An 18,250-nucleotide genomic window follows, 5' to 3' on the forward strand; every position below is an offset into this window, starting at 1 on the left:
CTGTATTCTTCCAAGAAGACCTCATGGCTCTGTGGTGGCCAGGAGTCGACACCGACTCGAACCATCTTTCCTTTCCCCTTTACTGCGACACACAGGCCAGTGGGACTCCGGCCTCCCAAGGGCTGCTGCCCTTCAGCAGCAGCTGGACCATAACTGACAATGGGGCGGGGGGGAGGGGGGGAGAGAATCCCTCCTTTACAAAGGCCCACAGGGTTGGATGGGGTGGGATCCTGGCATCCACAAGAGGGGTGGCTGAAAGAGCACGCAACTGGGAATCTTCAGGAACAGACCTTGCGGAGAACGGAGAATGCTTAAGCAGCTTGCCTTTCCTGCAGAAAACATAGCGTACAGTTTGTCACTTAGACTGTTAAGCAGCAGCCTCATTTCTTTCTCACTCTCCCCCTCAAGTGCCTCTGAATTTTAGTTGGCCCCCCTCCCATGGAAGGTGGGCTCTTTTCAAATTCCAGCTCAAATTCTAGCTCCCTCATTGGTTTACTGGAATGAGAGCTGCCTAAAATGGTTACAGGAGGAAGATCCCATCCCTAGAGCAAGAGATGTTTGTGGGGAAACTGAAGAAATCCATATCAGTAACTGTCGTTTAAAGGTAAAGTGTGCCACTTCTTTGACTCCTGGTCGTCTTTGGTAGAATACAGGAGGGGTTTACCATTGCCTCCCCCCGGGGAGTGTGAGATGAAGCCTTTCAGCATCTTCCTCTCTCGCTGCTGCCCAATATAGTAGCAGCGGGGATCCGAACTGGCAACCTTCTGCTTGTCAGTCAAGCATTTCCCCGCTGTGCCACTTAAGGTGGCTCTGACTGCTCTTGACTTTCAGGCATAACCACACAACAGAGCGGGAGCCATACAGAGGCAGTTTCTAAACGGGTTCCTCTTCTTAATGTATGTGTGGAAGGAGCATGCCAGAATACTGGCCTATCATCCTGCTCCTCTGCACTGGCTGGCAGTCCTGTCACTGCCACTTCCTCCTTCCCTCCTCCTGGGTAGGGACTAAACCACCTGCTCCAGCCCCTTGCCTGAGATGCAGCGGGAAGGAAGGCTGGACTGCTTCTCTCTCGGGGACACTTGGTGCAGTTTGGGCTCACCTTGGCTCACCTGCCTCCTTTTGCTGCTGCCTCCTTTTCTGCCTGCTGGGAAAGCAAGGGACAGGAGTGGGGAGAGAGAAGAAAGGGACTCTGCAGCCAAGTGCCTGAGATGAATTCATGGCCCTGAAAGAGGGAGAGGAGGGGGCAGAGGCGATGGGATTGCTTGCCAGTGGAGCAAGAGGGATAGACCTGTGTGTGATTCACTGCTCTACTACAGGCCCATGTACTTATTATAAAAAGAGGCTCATTGTGCCTTGAACGTGGTCTAAGCTTGCTTATTCTATTTTATTGGTCTACACCTTTAAAGTGGTTTGAAGCCACCTAATGGCGCAGCGGGGAGGCAACTTGCCTCGGGAGCAAGAAGTTGCAGGTTTGAATCCCCGCTGGTATGTTTCCCAGACTATGGGAAAGACCTATATCGGGCAGCAGCGAGAGAGGAAGATGCTGAAAGGCATCATCTCATCCTGCGCGGGAGATGGCAATGGTCAACCCCTCCTGTATTCTACCAAAGAAAACCACAGGGCTATGAGGTCGCCAAGAGTCGACACCGACTCGACGGCACAACTTTAAAGTGGTTTCAAGCAGAGTCACTTTCCCCCTTCTCATGGAACCCAGATAGAATTTTGAAAAGTGGGTGGAAGCTAAGGGTCTCTAATCGACAGTTCAGGTGGTACAAACGGATACAAGTTTGTCGCGAGGACAAAGCCTTGGGGATAGATCAGGAAATGCCTCTACTGGAGACTGTAATTAGTCCTTCAACACAGTGTTGCCAAATATCCTTCAGCCTCCACCTCATGCCTCCGATGAAGTAGATTCTTGCCTACAAAAACTCAGGACATTGTGTTAATGGAGCTACAAGGCTCTTTGTTGCTGTGATTTTGTCAGTCACACTTCTAGACTTTCAAACAGCTAGAAACTTCCTTTAAAAAAATAAAGCCGAGATGTATGGTGCTTCCAGCAGCAATAAATTGTGCAACTTTCAGTGGAGTCTTGCTTACACAGACTCCCATCGGCTTCCATGCTGCTGCTTCTTCTCTGGCCACGCACTGATCAGAGACCTTGTGCTATTTTCTCAGCGCCACCTTAGGTTGCTATCTTGCTAACTGGTGCATCTTTGCTCTGCATGTCCTTGACAGGATGAAATGCAGTCACACATTTGTCCCTTTACAACTTCTCTTCTTGCAACTTGCTAATGATCTGAGCATCAGGTGCTTTTGGACATTGGATGATCCTGTTCTTTTCTTCTTGCTTCTGAGCAGAGAAAGATGAGGCTTTGAATAGGATGCAAAAAGAAGTAATGAGGGTGCTGGGAATCAGGAAGCTGAAGACCAGCAGTACACGGGGCAGGCCAAGGACAGCGTCGCTGCACAGGTCCGACCAAGCTGTTATGCAGTCCACACCCAGCATCCCCTGGTCGACAGCTACCATCATCCTGGATGGCGGAGCTCATGGTGAAACTCCCTGGCTTGAGGGCGACCATGATGAGGCTGACCTCAACAAGTGGTGCTCTTCCCTTATCCCAGTCACGCTAGTGAGGAGCCGCTTAGCCCACGTGATCCGTAGGCTCAAAGTGGACTGCACAGAGTCCAAGGTCCAGCTGGCCTGTGCTAAGATGATTTCCAGGCTCACGATGCTGCTGAACCTCTTCAGTGAGAGAGAATACGTCAAGGAGACGTCCTCCCTGTGGAAGTCATACTGCCGGCCTATGAAGAATGTCGCCAACCTGGCCACAGGAAATCCAAGAAAACGGGTGAATCCTGAGGTAAGGGGCAATCCTTGTCAAGCCTGAGGGGTTGTCAATCCTACTAATGCGTTGTCAGGAGGAGCTTGGGCAACGATCAGCTGACCTGGATGTGGCTCACTGGGCGTGAACAAGGGGAGGCAATGGGAGTTCACCTGGCACTGGCTTCTTGAAAGCATAGAGTCAAGCCATGAAACATTTGGGTTTGTCGTTCATGCTTTCTTTTCAAATTGCAATAAACTCTATTCCGATTGAGACATGGCCTTTAAAAAGTGGTTGGGTAACCGATTCAGGCCATTTGAATTGGTTTTGAATTAATTTAAATATATTTCACACAGAAAAGATCACACTCTTTTGCAGAATATATTTCATGCAGAATAATATCAATCTCTCACTTCTATCTGTAAAATAAGTCCCACGATATCCATTGCACTTGAGAACGACAATGCATTCGTTCTCACGACCAGCACTAGCCATGCTAGTGCAGCCCCACCTGGGCAGAGCTGCTCATGAGAACTGCCGGGATCGGTCCCAATCCCGGCACTCCTCGACTGGGTAGTCCAGGTGAGGTAGGAGGGTGTACATGCAGCCTCCTCCCTCACCATCTGGTCATGTGGGCAGCTGGGGTGCTGGCAGCTCCCTTCAGGCTGCTGGCAACCATTTTAATGATAGATGCCAAGGGAAGGAGCAACCCAGCCTCTAGGGTTTCTCCATGCACAATGCTGCTGGTGTGGTGCTGCATTGTGGGATTCCTGGAGGCCAGGCTTTGCTTCCCCAGCCTCCAGATTGCTGCGCTGCTGCTCATCGCAGTGGCGATCATGTGGGTGGGGAGATGAATGGCAAGGTTGGGAGGGAATGGAGGTGATGAGGTGAAACCATCTGCTGGCCATTTGCTACCAATCTGTGATGTGAATGGAGGTTCTTACCATTTCTCCGTGATGCATTCGGATGATGTCACTAACCATCACACAATTACACAGCACCATCTGCTGGCCATTTGCTACCAATCTCTGATGGTCTCAAAAGACTTGATTCCCACCATGGATTGGTAGCAAATGGTCAGCAGGTAATGCTGTCAAATTTCACAATGGCCAACAAACCCGTCAGATCACCCCTTGGAGAAATTGTGTAAACTTCCATTTTCAAATAGAGTTGTTCTCTCTTTGGCAATATACCCCATGTCTTGCATTCAGGAGAGTCCAGGCTTAATCTCTAGCCTCTTAGTTAAGGCTTCAGGGCTGAGAGCAGCTGTAAAAAGAGTAGAGAGTACTGGGCTGAATGGACCAATGTTTGACTTGGTAGAAGACAATTGCATATGTCCATATGAGAGCAAGTTCAATAGAGAGCAGTACAAGTGGTGTTTTTTATTCTGAGGGGGGTGGGGGGAGAAAAAGGTAGAAAGACAAAAAAGCCTGTTTTCCCTTTCCCTTTCCTTTGTCCCACCTTGCAGATTGCAAGCCAGGGAATCCCAGAATATGGCTATGGCAAAAGGCTGTTTGCTATTTCAGTGACTGCAGTGATAACGATGATCATGGCAGTAATTTGCCTGTTTGAGGTAAGCTAAAATGCATTTTTAAGTTGGATTTATGAACTGCCAAATCCAAGGGCTTGGGGTGGGAAGCGAATGTCCCACAAAGACACAGTCCCCCCCAACTGAGGAAGAACTACTTTCACACGGGATATGCCAAATACTCATGCTTTGTAGAGAGCTTTCATTTGAGCCAGAGTTCATCCTGCCTCTACCTCTGGTGAACTCAGCTGCTGTTTCTAATCCCAGAGCTCCGACCTGAAGCGTGCAAAGACAGCAGGGCCTCTGAGCACGTTCAGTGTCTTTCCCTCACCCCTGAATACCCACAGGCATTTCCTCACAACAGGGATTAGAGTTGGGAGATCCAATCAACAATGAGCTCCAACACCTCTCTTTTTTAGGAGCACTATCATGACAGGAATGCTAACAAACCAATTTCTTGGTTGACCACCCAAATCATTGGCTCTGGCCCGCTGCAGGAAATCTTTACGTGGTGGTTGGTTGCTCATGGTCTTTCCTCTCTTTTTCTTGACAAACAGATCTGTTCTCAGCTTTCTGCAATTAAGGATGGCACCCCTCAAAGGAAACGGTAAGCCTTGCTCAGGAATGCCTGGTCTTCTGTGATTCTGCAGTCTTGGGACTCTACGCACAGGACCTGGTCTCAAGCTCAGGATTTGGGTGTCCACTTCCATGTTAAAAAAAGAAAACCATTTTTTAGGCCTTAAGGCAGTGGATGAAAAGTTGAAAGGATGCAAACAGTGTCTGTCAGATCCTCCAGTGTTCAGTGGGCAGAACTTCTGTGTGCTGCAGAAGTCTCTGGCCATGTTCTTCAGCTACCCACACACTCCCAGACTTCATATTCCAAAACCTCTCCTCCTAGTGTCATTATGCCTTCTCCATTTTTGACATTTCAGGGTACAAATCTATCCCATGTGCACCATTTGCACAACCCTTTTCATGTAGGGGAAAATTGGTACGCCAGCTGTGACTACCACTAAAAAACACATATCACCCATTTCTTTGAGAGAACGTTTCATTCAGTTTGTTCCATTCTCTCCCTCCTCCATCTCCCCTGCTAACTTGGCAAAGAGGCACCTTTTAACATGATGGTTCTCTTTATTTAGCAGGGGGAGAGTAACTGGCCCTATCCACCCCCAGCACAGTGCCTCCAGTGACTGTAGCTGGTCTCTGTCTTATGTTTCTTTTAGATGGTGAGCCCTTTGGGGATAGGGATCTATCTTATTTGTTTGTTATATCTCTGCGTAAACCGCCCTGAGCCATTTTTGGAAGGGCAGTATAGAAATCCAATGAATAATAACTAAATAAATAAGCATTCCAAAGCAATGATCAGGCCTGGGTGTCAATTTCTTCTTTTTATTCTCATTCAAAGGCCCTTTCTAGGCAGAAAGAAGAAAGGTGCAAAACAGGTAAGGAGATAGCTTATGTTCTCCCATCGTCAACAGAGATATGGATTTTCTGGAAACCTTTGTTGGCAATTCATCTGAAAAAATTTCCCAAGCAAATTTCTCCTCATTTGCTGAATATTTGTGGGGGTGGTTTTGCCCAAAAAGCCAATAAATACTGTAGAAATTTTCCTGATGCCCTAAATAGACTGAGATCTCATTTTGCAAGTTATTTGATCTGATTATGCAAGTTCTTGATTTAAAAAACCAACCACTCTACACCATCTTAACTTCCCTTCATTGTACCTCATATGATTTTCAAGTATCCAAACAGAAATTTTAGAAATAGACATTTTTGTCCTCACCACAGCAGTATTCTTCACTTGACCTTTTTTCTGAAGGAGGCGATCTTCCATTCACTTTTCTGTGAAAGTGAATGTTATGTCCACTTAGAAACTATTTGATGATGAGAACTAAAGCTGCTCCTTGTCCCCGCGATGAAGACTCCTCCTCCTGCCCACAGAGGCACATTTCTTCCTCTGTATGGCCCCAATCTGGGTTCTTCCCTTTGGCATTCTAATGTCAAGAAATGGTGGGCATTACGATCATATATCCAGGATGTTTTCTAGACGGCAGTCAAAGATGCTCTGTATAGAACTTGCAAATCAATACAAGCTGAGAGTTTACAGAGAATCCAGACCCTCCCCAAGATTGGTGCTGATTTTTCTCCTGGGATCTGATGGGGAGGTCACGTGGGGAAAAGGCCCTTGGTGCAATGTTTGCTGCACCCCCCTGTTGGCCACTCCTTGCTTTTGGTGATTAGCTCACATTCACCAGCAAATGAATTTGAAAAGGGGTGGGTTAATAACGAGAAGCAAGAGGTGGCCAGCAGGGGGCGCAGTGAAAATCGCACCAGCAGCCTCCTTCCCATGTGACCTCCCCATCAGATGCCAGAAGAAAAAAGCAACCATCTGCAGGAGGCTCTGGATTCTCTGTGCACTCTCAGCTGATATTCATTGGCAAGCTCCGTTTGTAGCATATTTTACTGTCATCTAGAAAACCTCTAAATAATGGCATGATAGCCACCCCAAACCCTGAAGTTGGTTTGTTGTGACTCATTGTCACGAGATTGTGACCCACGGACCCCTTCTTCTGCTCAGTCTTCCAGTGCAGGTTCTCCAGTGCTCGGTAAGCCTCTTCGGCTCAAGGAGAGTGTGGATAAAGTCGGGGGAAAGAAACAGCATGATGAGGACTCCTCAGGAGACAAGGCTATATTCAGCCGGGAGAGGTATAAATGAAAGGAATATTCTCAGATCTGCATGGGTTACAGAACATCCTATCTCTGATTGCTCCCACACTAGCCCTTTCCTTCAGAATCACTCTCTTTCAGTCACTGACTTGTTACAGAGAATCTAGACAACGTCATTGCTAGCCTGTTGCGTTCCGATGTTTTCAGCATCCCCCTCCTGTCTCCCCCCACCCCCGGTGGACAAGCATTGCATTATTGAGGCACATGAGGAGTGGTTTGATGACAACGTGGTTGATTATGATGCTCTGCCATTTCCTGGCCCTGGTGGCCACTATATGACCTGCAATGTCTCTTCCACAATTGTTTTTCAATAGAGGTTTGCCAGCTTTGAGGTGCTGATGTGGGAAGTTGCATTGAGGGACTCCTTGGGCAGCTTGGTATTGTTTTATTTTTTGTTTTTTAAATGAAACCTTTCTCTAATGTGCAAGAACATAAATAAACTTGGGAAATGGAGGACAAAATGATGGGGTTGATAGGGTGGATTGCCATGCCTCTCTCCCACCATTTCCCAGAATGAGCCTGCAAATGAGCTTTTCCTGACTCCCGAACTCATGCTGAATTTAAACAGCTGCCCTCTGCATTAATCCCCTCCCTACATATATGTAGGAGTCCATGCCATCGAACGCAAGGGGATTGACTTCAATCTGAGTAGACGTGCGTGGGAATGGGCTGTGCTTAATATCCGCTTTCATAGCCTAGGCACTGTCCAGATTACATGCGACAACCGTGTCACTACTGCCCCTTCAGTGTGCTTCCGTCCTGCCTGTGTTTCGGCATCGCGGTCCCTGCGCTGTCAGCAAGGTGCCGCTCTCATTTCTGATGTCCAGGGGCGTCCCGCTAATGAGGCAAAGGGAGACGAATGCCTCCTGGCCCACAGCCTCGGAGGGCCCCCCGGCCAGTCCTGGCTCTCTCCATTCTGCCGTGCAGCATGCCTGCAAGGGAGCGCAAAGACAGCTGCCTGCCTGGCTGGATCTGGAGGTGGAGGAGGGCGGGAGACACTGTCGAGAAGACAAGAACAATTAAGCCCCCACCCCGTTCATGTTGTTTTGCCCTGGTATTCTCTTCGCTTCAGGAGACAGTTAATGGCTTCCCCATTGGAACAGTTTGCCTGTCATTCAGCTGTAAAGCTGAATCAAATGTGGGACTTCGGCACTGGGCATAGATCTTTGTGCCCTCCCCCTGGCTTGTAGAAGCCGGAGGAATTGTGCAAACCTGGAAAGACATGATGCCATACTCTTTCATGTACGTCATTGATTCCTGTTGCAGGATTTCGCCTTACTTAGCACACCATTTGGATTTGCTCTTTCTAAAAGTGTAGCCAGTACCCTGTTCTCGATACAAGCGGTTCATCGCTAAGGCTCTCTCTTTTCGACCACTAACACAATCTTGGCCATTATGGGAACCACTTTTGCAGGGCAAATTGGTGCAGTGTCGCTGTGCTAAGACAGCCAGGTTCATAACAGCCAAACAGTCTTGGAGACATGATACCCAGTTGTGAAACCATTGGAGACCCTATTACTGCTCTGCAAGCGCCACATAACTTTGGCTCTTCTCTCTTTGTCAGAGTGCCACCAGCGCCACCAAGCCCGCCAGGTCCACCAAGCCCGCCAGCGGTAGAACAATCGCCTCCAAGAAGGCCCAACTCAAGAAGAATGTAAGTAATGGTTGTATTCTGTCCAATGAGGCTATTCTCATGATGGAGGAAAACCGGGCGAAAGGAGCCCAGCCCTGTTTTCCATCCTCGTGAGACCCACCAGGCTTGTGGGTGAGCCCAGTGATTCTCTGGCAGCTAGCCCGCCAATGTAGCCCTCCTTTCAACCCAGCTGAGTGAGTGCTCCACTAACCCGGGTTTTCTGATCGTGTGGCGCCTTGGCATGGCTCTGTGCCACGGCCACACACCAGGAGACCTCCGCCGGGAGGCTCAAACAATCCTCCTGATCCCAGGGGTCTCCCCAGGATTCCTCCATACACTCGCGTGGGTCATCCTGCTAACAAGCAGAAGGTTGCTGGTTCGAATCCCCGCAGGTACTATATGGGGCAGCAGCAATATAGGAAGATGCTGAAAAGCCATCATCTCATATGGCGTGGTAGGAGGCAATGTTAACCCCTCCTGTATTTTATCCAAAGTAAACCCCAGGACACTGTGGACTCCAGGAGTCGAAATCGACATGATGGCACACTTTACTTTACTTTTATTTTTGTGAGACTGCTCCCCCGTTCTTTACCTTTTGAATGCCATTTTGAATACATTTTGAATGCCAAATCACCACTTTGGGGGCAAATGGCCGCTTTGGTATGGTGGGGCGAATTTTCACATGGATAGAGCACAGTAGGAAAGTCTTGACTCTGCCCCTCGCTGCACAACACATTCCCAGATTGGGGCCCCCTGTGACTGAGAGTCCAAAGGGTCTGCTTCCAGGTTGCACTTGTCTTCTAATGATGGCTCTCAGGTCATGTGCAGGTTGGCCATCATTTGGTCACCAGGGCGCTTTCCAGATTGTGAGCCGTGCACCGCAAAAAGCGGTGTAAACTGCAACGATTTGTGGTGCCAAATTCAACCGACATTAGAGAGCCATTATAAGGGGGAAAGCCTCCTACAACGGGCAGACACAGCTATTATTTTATTTTATTTTTGCAATGCAGATGCAACATTATAGGGCTGTGACACAGCAATAAAATCCAAAAGGCGGCGTCGGAAATAGGAAAGGCACCTTCCTTACAACACAGGGGCTGTGATGTCAAAACACAGGCTCCACAGAAGCACACTGAAGGGACCCTTTGTGACAGTGTGATAGCGTGCAATCCGGAAAGCGCCCTGTTCACACACTTGGAATCAGTTCTGCATTTCAAGCACAATGAGAGCAAACGCTTCTGCTTGCAGAATAACAGTCCCACTTGAGTGCCCTGCCCTTCGCCGGCCAGATGCCACTTCACCTGCCAGCCACTTCTGGCTCCCCGCCACCCTCCCTCCCTGTCTCCATGACCTCCTTCGCTCTTCCCCATTGGGGATGGGTTTTTGAACTGCAGGTTCAGCAGTGAGGAGGGTGAAAAGGGAGCTGGTTCCTCCCACACTGCTGATCTGCAGTTCAAAGTCCCTCCGCATGGCAGTGAAGAGGAATGGGGGCATGAAAGAGGCAGTTCTGGCCTTGTCCCCGGATGCTGCTGTCAGTGTCAAGGGTGTGGCCGGCAGCGCATGGACCTCACCTCGGGCAGCATCGGCACTGGAGCTGACACTGGATCTAGCGCTACAGCTGAGCGACTTTGAAAAAGCTGCTGTCTTTGAGAAATAATTGCCAAGTGATGACCAAATGACGAGGGAGGAGAAGAATGCCGCCTCAAACCCCATTAAGTTTCTGAACTAGAGGGACCAATGGTCTGACTCAGTGGAAGGCAACTTCCTATGTAACTATGTTTAGGCCTCTCTTTAAGAGGGAGGAGAGGGCGCAGTGGGAAGGCACCGCAGCCAATCGAATGGAAAAGAGTGGCTGACATCCCGAGCAGCAAGAGGCTGCTCCTAACTCATCCAGAACGTTCCCAAGCAGCAGAGTGTGCATGCAGCAGGAGGGAGGAGCGATGTTCACTGTTCTCCCTGCCTCTGTCATTATCCATTGCCTGCAAAAAGAGGTCCCTGAGGGATTTCTGGAAGGATGTACTTTCCGGATTGTAGGTATGTCTCAACTTTGAGATTGAGATTTCAAAACACTTGATGGACATTCTGCCATCCATGGATGTCTCTCCCTCATGTGACTTCTGAACCTTGCTGAGAAGTAAAGTGTGCTGTCAAGTCGGTGTTGACTCCTGGCAACCCCAGGGGCGCAATTCCAGTGCTTGCCCTAGGCGCTCTTTGCCCTAGATACGCCCCTGGGGGAGGGGAGCAATTCTGGCTGCTCTTTCCTGCCCCCATCAGTGCTCTTTACCTTCCTATGACTAATCTGTATGCAGTTGATGCAAGAATGCAGCCAGCCAGCAGGGCAGGCAGACGCTGTGTGGCCTGCTGGGCAACAAACAGCAGCACACAAACTACGGAACAGCAGCATGAAAACACCCAGCGGTTGCTGCTGCGAGTCTCCCTGCCACGTGGACCCTGCTTGGTGCGGGTGGCCCAACAAGCTCTCGGGCCTGGCCTGCGCTCTCCACCATCCAATAGGAGCACCCACCCGCCGCCCCCGTCCCACGCTGCCCAGAGATCTCGTGTGAGTGTGCTGCTTCAGCCTGTGCAAGTGAGTGGGGGGGGGGTTCAGGTGCCACTGGTCCGCTCGCCGGCCACCTGGGATCCGGAGATACCGGGACCTTCCGGCGGCGCCCGCTGGTTGAATCTTGTGATGGTGGGGCATGGAAATTATGCCCCCTTCAGGGGGCGCCCAGAGCACGTGCCCTGGCTGCCCCACCCTGGATCCGCCTCTGCCCTCTGCTCCGGAACAATCTGGCTGAGTTAGGAGCAGATTTTCTGTTTGCTGCTCTGGATATCAGCCTGTAATAAATTTAAGGTGGCGATGATGATGATGATGATGACGATAACGATGATGGTGATGAACAACTTTGTTAGCTATCCCATAACAAATTGTTGTCTGGATGGCTGACAACATGAAATTAATAGATGAAATGAAAACATACAACACATTAAATCATAAGAGACCAAAAGGGGCAGGGGTGGGGGTGGTGAGAGGAAATACAAAATGCAATAAATGGGGTGTCAGCACCCAAAAGGCCCTCTCCCTAGTAGCCACCCACTTCACCTCCTTTGGCAAGGGCACTCAGAGGAGGGCCTCTGAAGAAGAACTTAAGGTCCTGGTTGGGACATATGGAGCAAGGCACTTTGAACTTTGGGGCCGAAGTCCAGGGCCTCCACCAGTGTTCTCTCTAACAGGGATTCCCAGATGTTGTTGACCACAGCTCCCGGAATCCCCAGCCAAAGGCCATTGCAGCCAAAGGCTATTGCTGGGAGTTGTAGTGAACAGTATCCGGAAATCCCTGCTAGAGGCAACACTGGCCTCCACACCCCTTGGGGGCCCCCAAATCCTTTTTAGTTTGTTTTGGGTGGTGTGGTCTCCACTGGCCCTCAATGGACCAGGCACTCAAGTATAACTGTGACCTGTTTCAGCTGCTTTAGAGACAGAGGGGGGAGTGGTGGGGGGAGATATGTGGGATGGGAATATGTTATGTTGTGTGTTGAAACATTTCTGCTAGTGCATATCTGCATAAGTGTACATCTGTTTTATATTCTAACATTCTTGTGAGTTCAGTTGCTGTTTGTGCCCTCAAGAACCCACGTATTAAAAATATTGCATGTGTGTATGCGTGTGTAGGGGCATGATGCTTAAGTTGCAGGGTGGGGTGCTCCAGAAACCTTTAGGTCCAGGCTCCAAAATTACCTAGGTGCACCTTTGCCTCTGATAGAGCACAGACTGTTTGGAGTAAAGGTGTATCTGGTTGGTTTGTGTAGTGCTGTAAGCAAATGTGCTCAGGCTGGCCTAGATGCAGCAGATTTTCTTTAATGTCTGTTTTCATTCTGTCAGGTCCACAACACCACCCCTGTTTGAACCTCCATCCACACCTCCATCCGTATATCAGTCTGTACCTCCATCTGCACCTCCATCCTCACCTCCATCCATACATCAGTCTATAGCTCCATCTGCACCTCCACCTGTACCTCTATCTGCCCCTCCATCCGCACTTCCATCCGTACATCAGTCCGTACCTCCATCTGCACCTCCGCCTTTACATGGGGTAAGTAAATGTAGAGTAATCTGGGCCTGCTTCTTCCTTTCATTAACCTCGTCATTTTAGAGCTGGTCTGTAAGACAGCCTAGTACAAAGTACGATTGTCAGATACATTTTTTTCAAGGTAGCTAATTTGCACAACCTTTTACTCATGCCAGTTGACTATACCCTACATGAACCATCCACTCCCCCTTTGAGCAGACTTAATATAGGATGCTCTGCATGCATTGCAATATACTTAGGCTTAAAACAATCACAAATGAATCAGTTCCCACTAAGACATAGTCAGAAAAGAAATGGAATCTCTGCTTGTTAAAGGTGGGCCAGAGAAAGTTGTTTTCAGTACAACACCCACTCCCAGTCTCTTTCCGGGGCGTAGGATGGCTGGCAGCAATCCTGGACAGGCAGGTGCCTGCCTTTTTCCTGCCAATGCTGCCAGGCCGGACCCCCCGCCACCCAACGAGGTCTCCTCTGCCAGCACCAGGTCTCCCTACACACATACTGCTACTGCCGCTGCCTCCTCCTCTGATGGCAGGCTTTTCCCGGCTGTGCTGTCCCCTGCCGGCCATACCCCTTCCACCCTGTGTCAGGACACCAATGCAGGAGGCGTTTCTGGGGCTGAGCAGCATGTGTGGCGCATCCAACTGGAGAGTGCATTCTGTGTTGGCCCAGCTGGGGGCTTCTTTGCCTTGCTTGACAGGGAGAGGAAGGAAGAACCCTACTGGGCCGGCGCAGAAAGCACTCGCTGACTGAATGGGCCATGCAGACACGTAATCAGGGTGGGGCAGGCAGGGCACGTGCCCTAGGCGCCAGTTGCAGGGGAGCGCCAAGTGCTTGCCATGCCCCGCACCCAACCACCACAGTTGTGTGTGTTTTTTTCAGGGTTGGTTGGTTTGTTTTGGAAAATCCCCCCCTGCTGGGTGCCTGCTGCCACCACCACTCACGCAGCCGCGCAAGTCGCACAACAGAAATCTGAGTCCCGGCGGAGAGCCTGCGCCCCCGCCCCTACCCCCCCAGAGCACTGACTTTCCGATTATTTTTAGGGAGCGTTTGCTGCCTTAAAGCATCTATTCCCCTTTCTCTTCCTCCAGAGGGGGAAAATAGATGCTTTCAGGCAGCAAGCCTGCCCTGAAATGAGACTGAAGAGCTCTCTTCAACTCTTTAGAGCTCAAGGCCACACCCCTTTGCGTGTGATGTCATCATGTGATACTTCACATGCAAAAGGGCGTGGCCTAGAGCTCTAAAGAGCCGGAGGGAGCTCTTCTGTCGCATTTCAGGGTAGGCTTGCTGCGTGAAAGCACCTCTTCACTCCAAGGTGTGCTTCTTATTCAGTAAACAAAATTTTGCAGGCAACCCCTCTCACCATCCAGCTCAAATCCAATCTTCCATTCTTTGGGTGGGCTTTTCTCTGTGCTCTGTTGTTGGAGGGGGTTAGAGGGGAGGGGTGCGGAAGACAGTAGGTACTTAGCTGAGCTGGTTTGCCCTTCCAGCAGCTCATGGGTAATAGCTTTGCTGTCTGCTTTCGTGGAATAGGGATTTGCCGAAATAAATTGCTTTGAATTATTTTGTAGAAGGCATAACTCTTATGCCAGTAGTGTTCATGGTTCATCTTTAGTGATGCTAGTGGGCTTTTTTCTTCTTCATTCCACAGATTAGCTGTAGAAGCTGTTTCAGGGCTAAGATGTGCCTTCTACAACAGACACATGTAATACTCTCTCGGGTGTGGGTGGTTGTGATTCGAATTACACATGGCCACTGGCAGTTGCGAGTTTCAGCAGAGAAATGGGTGGAGTGTTTTTACCTCTGGCTGCTTTTTTCTCACATGGATGGAAAAGGAGCCTTGAGAGGGCAACATTAAGGAGGAAAAAAATAACTGCTGGGGGAAAATATCATGATCCTTTGCTTTTTGTCCCTTTGCTCAGACGTATAGTTTTTCACTAGCTGATTTTAATTAAAAAAGCAAAACAGTTGAGGTGACTGGTACCTGCATCTATTGCATAATGTTGATTTGCCTCACTGTTCCACTGTAGTGCTGTTAGTGCAACTAACCGTTCTCAGCATGCAACTTTTGACACTTATAGATGCTCTGCAACGCTTTCTTTTTTCCTTTTGGATTGTAGCACTGTGTTCTGCTTCCTCCTGTTGTGGTCCAGGCCTGATTTATATACTGAATATGCTCATTAGCTAGCATACAAAATGAGGCCTGTCTCATAGTGTCACCAAGTGACCAAGTTCTTTTATATAGTGACCATGTAGGATCTGGACGCAAGGAAGAAAGGAGATCAAACCAAACCTAAATGATTCAATGGGCTTTATTGAGTATAAAAGAATAACAACATCAATCTAACTGAGCAGAAAGCAGAACATTCTATCAATATTACTAACAGTATTTCAACCCTAACCAGCAACAATATTCACCCAGTGTTCCTAACTAACACATGTGTGTGTATTAAATCTTCCTAGAGCCTAATACAACTCAGATAGAGATGGAAAAAGGGGGGGGGGGGTAAGGAAGGCTGAGGACTGGCATGGTTTGGGGAGATCAGGAATTAGTAGAGGGACAAGGGGAAAGGAGAAGAAGGGGAAAGGATGGAAGGATCCAAGGCTTGGAGAGGCAGGATATTACCAGGATCAGAGGCTTGAGAGCAGTGGATCTTTCAGCTGAAGGAGAAAAGCTGTTGGCTGGAGACAAGAGCTTTTGGATCAAGCATGCAGTTTGCTCAGAGCATGTCTGAGAGTCAGAGCACCATGGCTGGGGAAGTCTTGACTTCTCATTGCGCAGTGGAAGTCACAGACAGTTCCTGTCCATGGCCAGAGTTCCTGCCTCTAGCCCTACGGCTTGGGCAGCAAACCCTTGGATTGCTCATGAGCAGATCTTGCTTTTAGGCACAAGACTTCGTGGCACGTCTCGTACTCGAATTAGAATTGTATAAACCAGCCCACTATGAGGAATTACGGTTTTGCAGTAATTTCAGTCCGTAGGAGACCAGGTTTAGAGCGGGAATGCTGCAAGACACCTTGTCTGTGTACCTGCAATCCTGTCAAAGATCTGTGAGAGCCAGAATTGGGCTGTGCTGGCAAACCACAAAGCAAGGTTTGAAGGTTATGGAAAAGCAATTGTGAAAACCAGACCACAGTTTCTAGTTTGCCATTGTAATGGCAACAAAGAAATGTCTCCCAGATTCACTGGGGGAAACCCAATTTACTGAGTGCATTTTAATTTAATGATTTTATCTACTTCATTTTTTCAGAAGTTCGGGTGCAGGAAGCGAGGGGGGAGAAAGCGAAGACTGAAGAAGCGCTACTGAGCGGGGAGGAAGGTGATCTGTAAAACACCAACCTTTGTTTTTTTTGTAAATATGATTATTTTTGTATATTATTATTATTTCTATTATTGTTATTGTTACTGTTATTATTATTATAATTAAAAACACATTATTCTGAAAGACACACCTCTTCTTCTCCTCCATGGTCTCTGCAGCAAGAGTTCTGCTTATGTACAGAACAACATTTGGAAGCTTCGGAGGTTTTGTAGGGCATTCTGGTTCCTGCTCTGAAATGGGGAGACCTGTGCACCGTGCGTGCCTCTAGGGCAGGAAGAATACTCCTGTCCCTCAGTTACTTGACAATCATAACTCTAGCAGCATAACTCTAGCAGCAGCAGGGGCAGATCCGCCTGAGGACTTGCTCACCCACCTTTCGCTGCCTCTGCTGCAGGCCCCCCACTGATCCCACCAACCACTGCCTCTGGTAGTAACTTGTGAAAGGCTTTGGTGTACGGGCCTAAGGGGAGGAGGCTGCTTGGTGGCAGAAGTTTCTTGCCCAGCCCCCAGTTGCCAGTCTTGAAAGTGTTGGGAATTCTCTCTGGTAAGAGAATCCCTTTTTCATTACAGCAGAGTGCACAGAGGCACAACACAGCGGAATTTGGTTAGGCATGCATGTATGCTAAGAGTAAAGTAACTTGGAGCCAGTTCATAGTTTCAAATCAATATGAAAGCCATTTATTAAAGAACTCCATTCTAGATAGGAAAGTGAGGAGTTAGGCTCTCTAATCTAGCTAGCTAGCTGGATACAGATGGATTCTGCATCTCTGCACACATGGTGCAGGGAGAGGAGCTTACATGTTCCAAGGTAGAAGGAAAAGGAAGAGAAGGGGGAGAGGAAGGAAGTGGCTGGAAGGAAAGAAGTGTCCCTGAGAGTAGCAATCTACATTCCAATGGGATAGTGTCAGAGCGGTAGAGAAGGGATGACCAGTGTCTTGACCCTCTAGCCCTCTGACTCACTAGTCTGTCCTCCACTGTCTTTGAGACAAGAGACTGTGCAAAGTTCTTCACTTCCAGCAGAAAGGTGGCCAAGGTAATGAGAAAAGGCTGCCAACTAGGAAACAGTCTCCTCAATCTGTGCCCCTTTAAATGCTGTGGAAGGTGTGAGGCTGTCATAGCTTTCCTCAGGTGAGCAAGAACCTGGGTCTGCTCCTACTTGGCAGGGAGAAAGTCCCGGAGGAGTAAGCTGAGTTTAGATCAGGGATGCTCAACTCTGGTCCTCCTGCAGATATTGGCTTCCAATTTCAATAATCCCTGTCTATTGGCTACTGTGCCTGTGGATTATGAGAGTTGTCATCCCAAAACAGCTGGGGGGCCTAAGTTGAGCAGGTCTGCCTTAGAGGTATCAAGTGTTCACAACACCTCTGACCACTGGCAGAGTAATTTGTCCCTCAGAGTTATCCCATAGCGCCATGCCTTGACTTGCGATGCTGCCACAGGGTCAAAAGGAGAGCCTGGCACATGCTAAACATGAAACATGCTTTCTCGTGCTAGTTGGATAGGACTTCCTGATGCCAAGTCAGTAATAGACTGTCTGTTACCAGGGCTTTGTTTCTTCCCAGTTTCTGGCCCACTGAGTGACTAACTTGAGCATAACAGAGTGGCACTGGAGACACATCTCGGTACTTGGAGCGCTGCCCGCAGGAATTTAGACTGTACAAGTTCCAGAGCCACAATGTTGGGGAAGGGGCCCAATTGGGCACCATCGAGAAGCTAGCTAGTGACTTGGCTGTGAACAGTTCAAGGGCCGCGGATACATAATGGCCTCCTCTTGTCGGCAGGCATTTGAGAATGGCAGAGGCACTTCTCTGGACATTTAAAGCCAGGTGTTCTTCATGGCCTTTCCTAGAGCCACCAGAATGGAAAACTACTCCCAAGTCTTTGAAGCGTGCAGCTTGCTCAATCTTATGCCCCTCAATGTGCCAAGAGTGGATCTTGGGCCTCCTGAAAAAGGCCATCATTTTAGTTTTGTGATCATTGATTTCCAGGCAGTTCTCCCTGCAGTGCAGCATCAGGGCCCTCAGTCTTCTTCTAAGGCCAATGGGGGGTCCTTGAGAGGATGGCTGCATCAGCCACGTAGAACAGGATGGCAATGTATCTCCCAGCGTGCTTTGGAGGGTGGAAAT

The 18,250-nt window shown here is 49.0% G+C and overlaps 1 long non-coding RNA gene across 1 annotated transcript; it reads left to right on the forward strand.

Annotated features, from left to right (window-relative positions):
* Positions 1-12,602: 12,602 nt before the first annotated feature.
* LOC128331835 (uncharacterized) lies at positions 12,603-16,247 on the forward strand. The gene is made up of 2 exons (XR_008310453.1): positions 12,603-12,807; positions 16,053-16,247. It is a non-coding gene; the product is annotated as an uncharacterized LOC128331835 (long non-coding RNA).
* Positions 16,248-18,250: the final 2,003 nt, after the last annotated feature.

This window comes from Hemicordylus capensis, chromosome 6 (genome assembly GCF_027244095.1).
Source record: "Hemicordylus capensis ecotype Gifberg chromosome 6, rHemCap1.1.pri, whole genome shotgun sequence".
Taxonomy (NCBI): Eukaryota; Metazoa; Chordata; class Lepidosauria; order Squamata; family Cordylidae; genus Hemicordylus; species Hemicordylus capensis.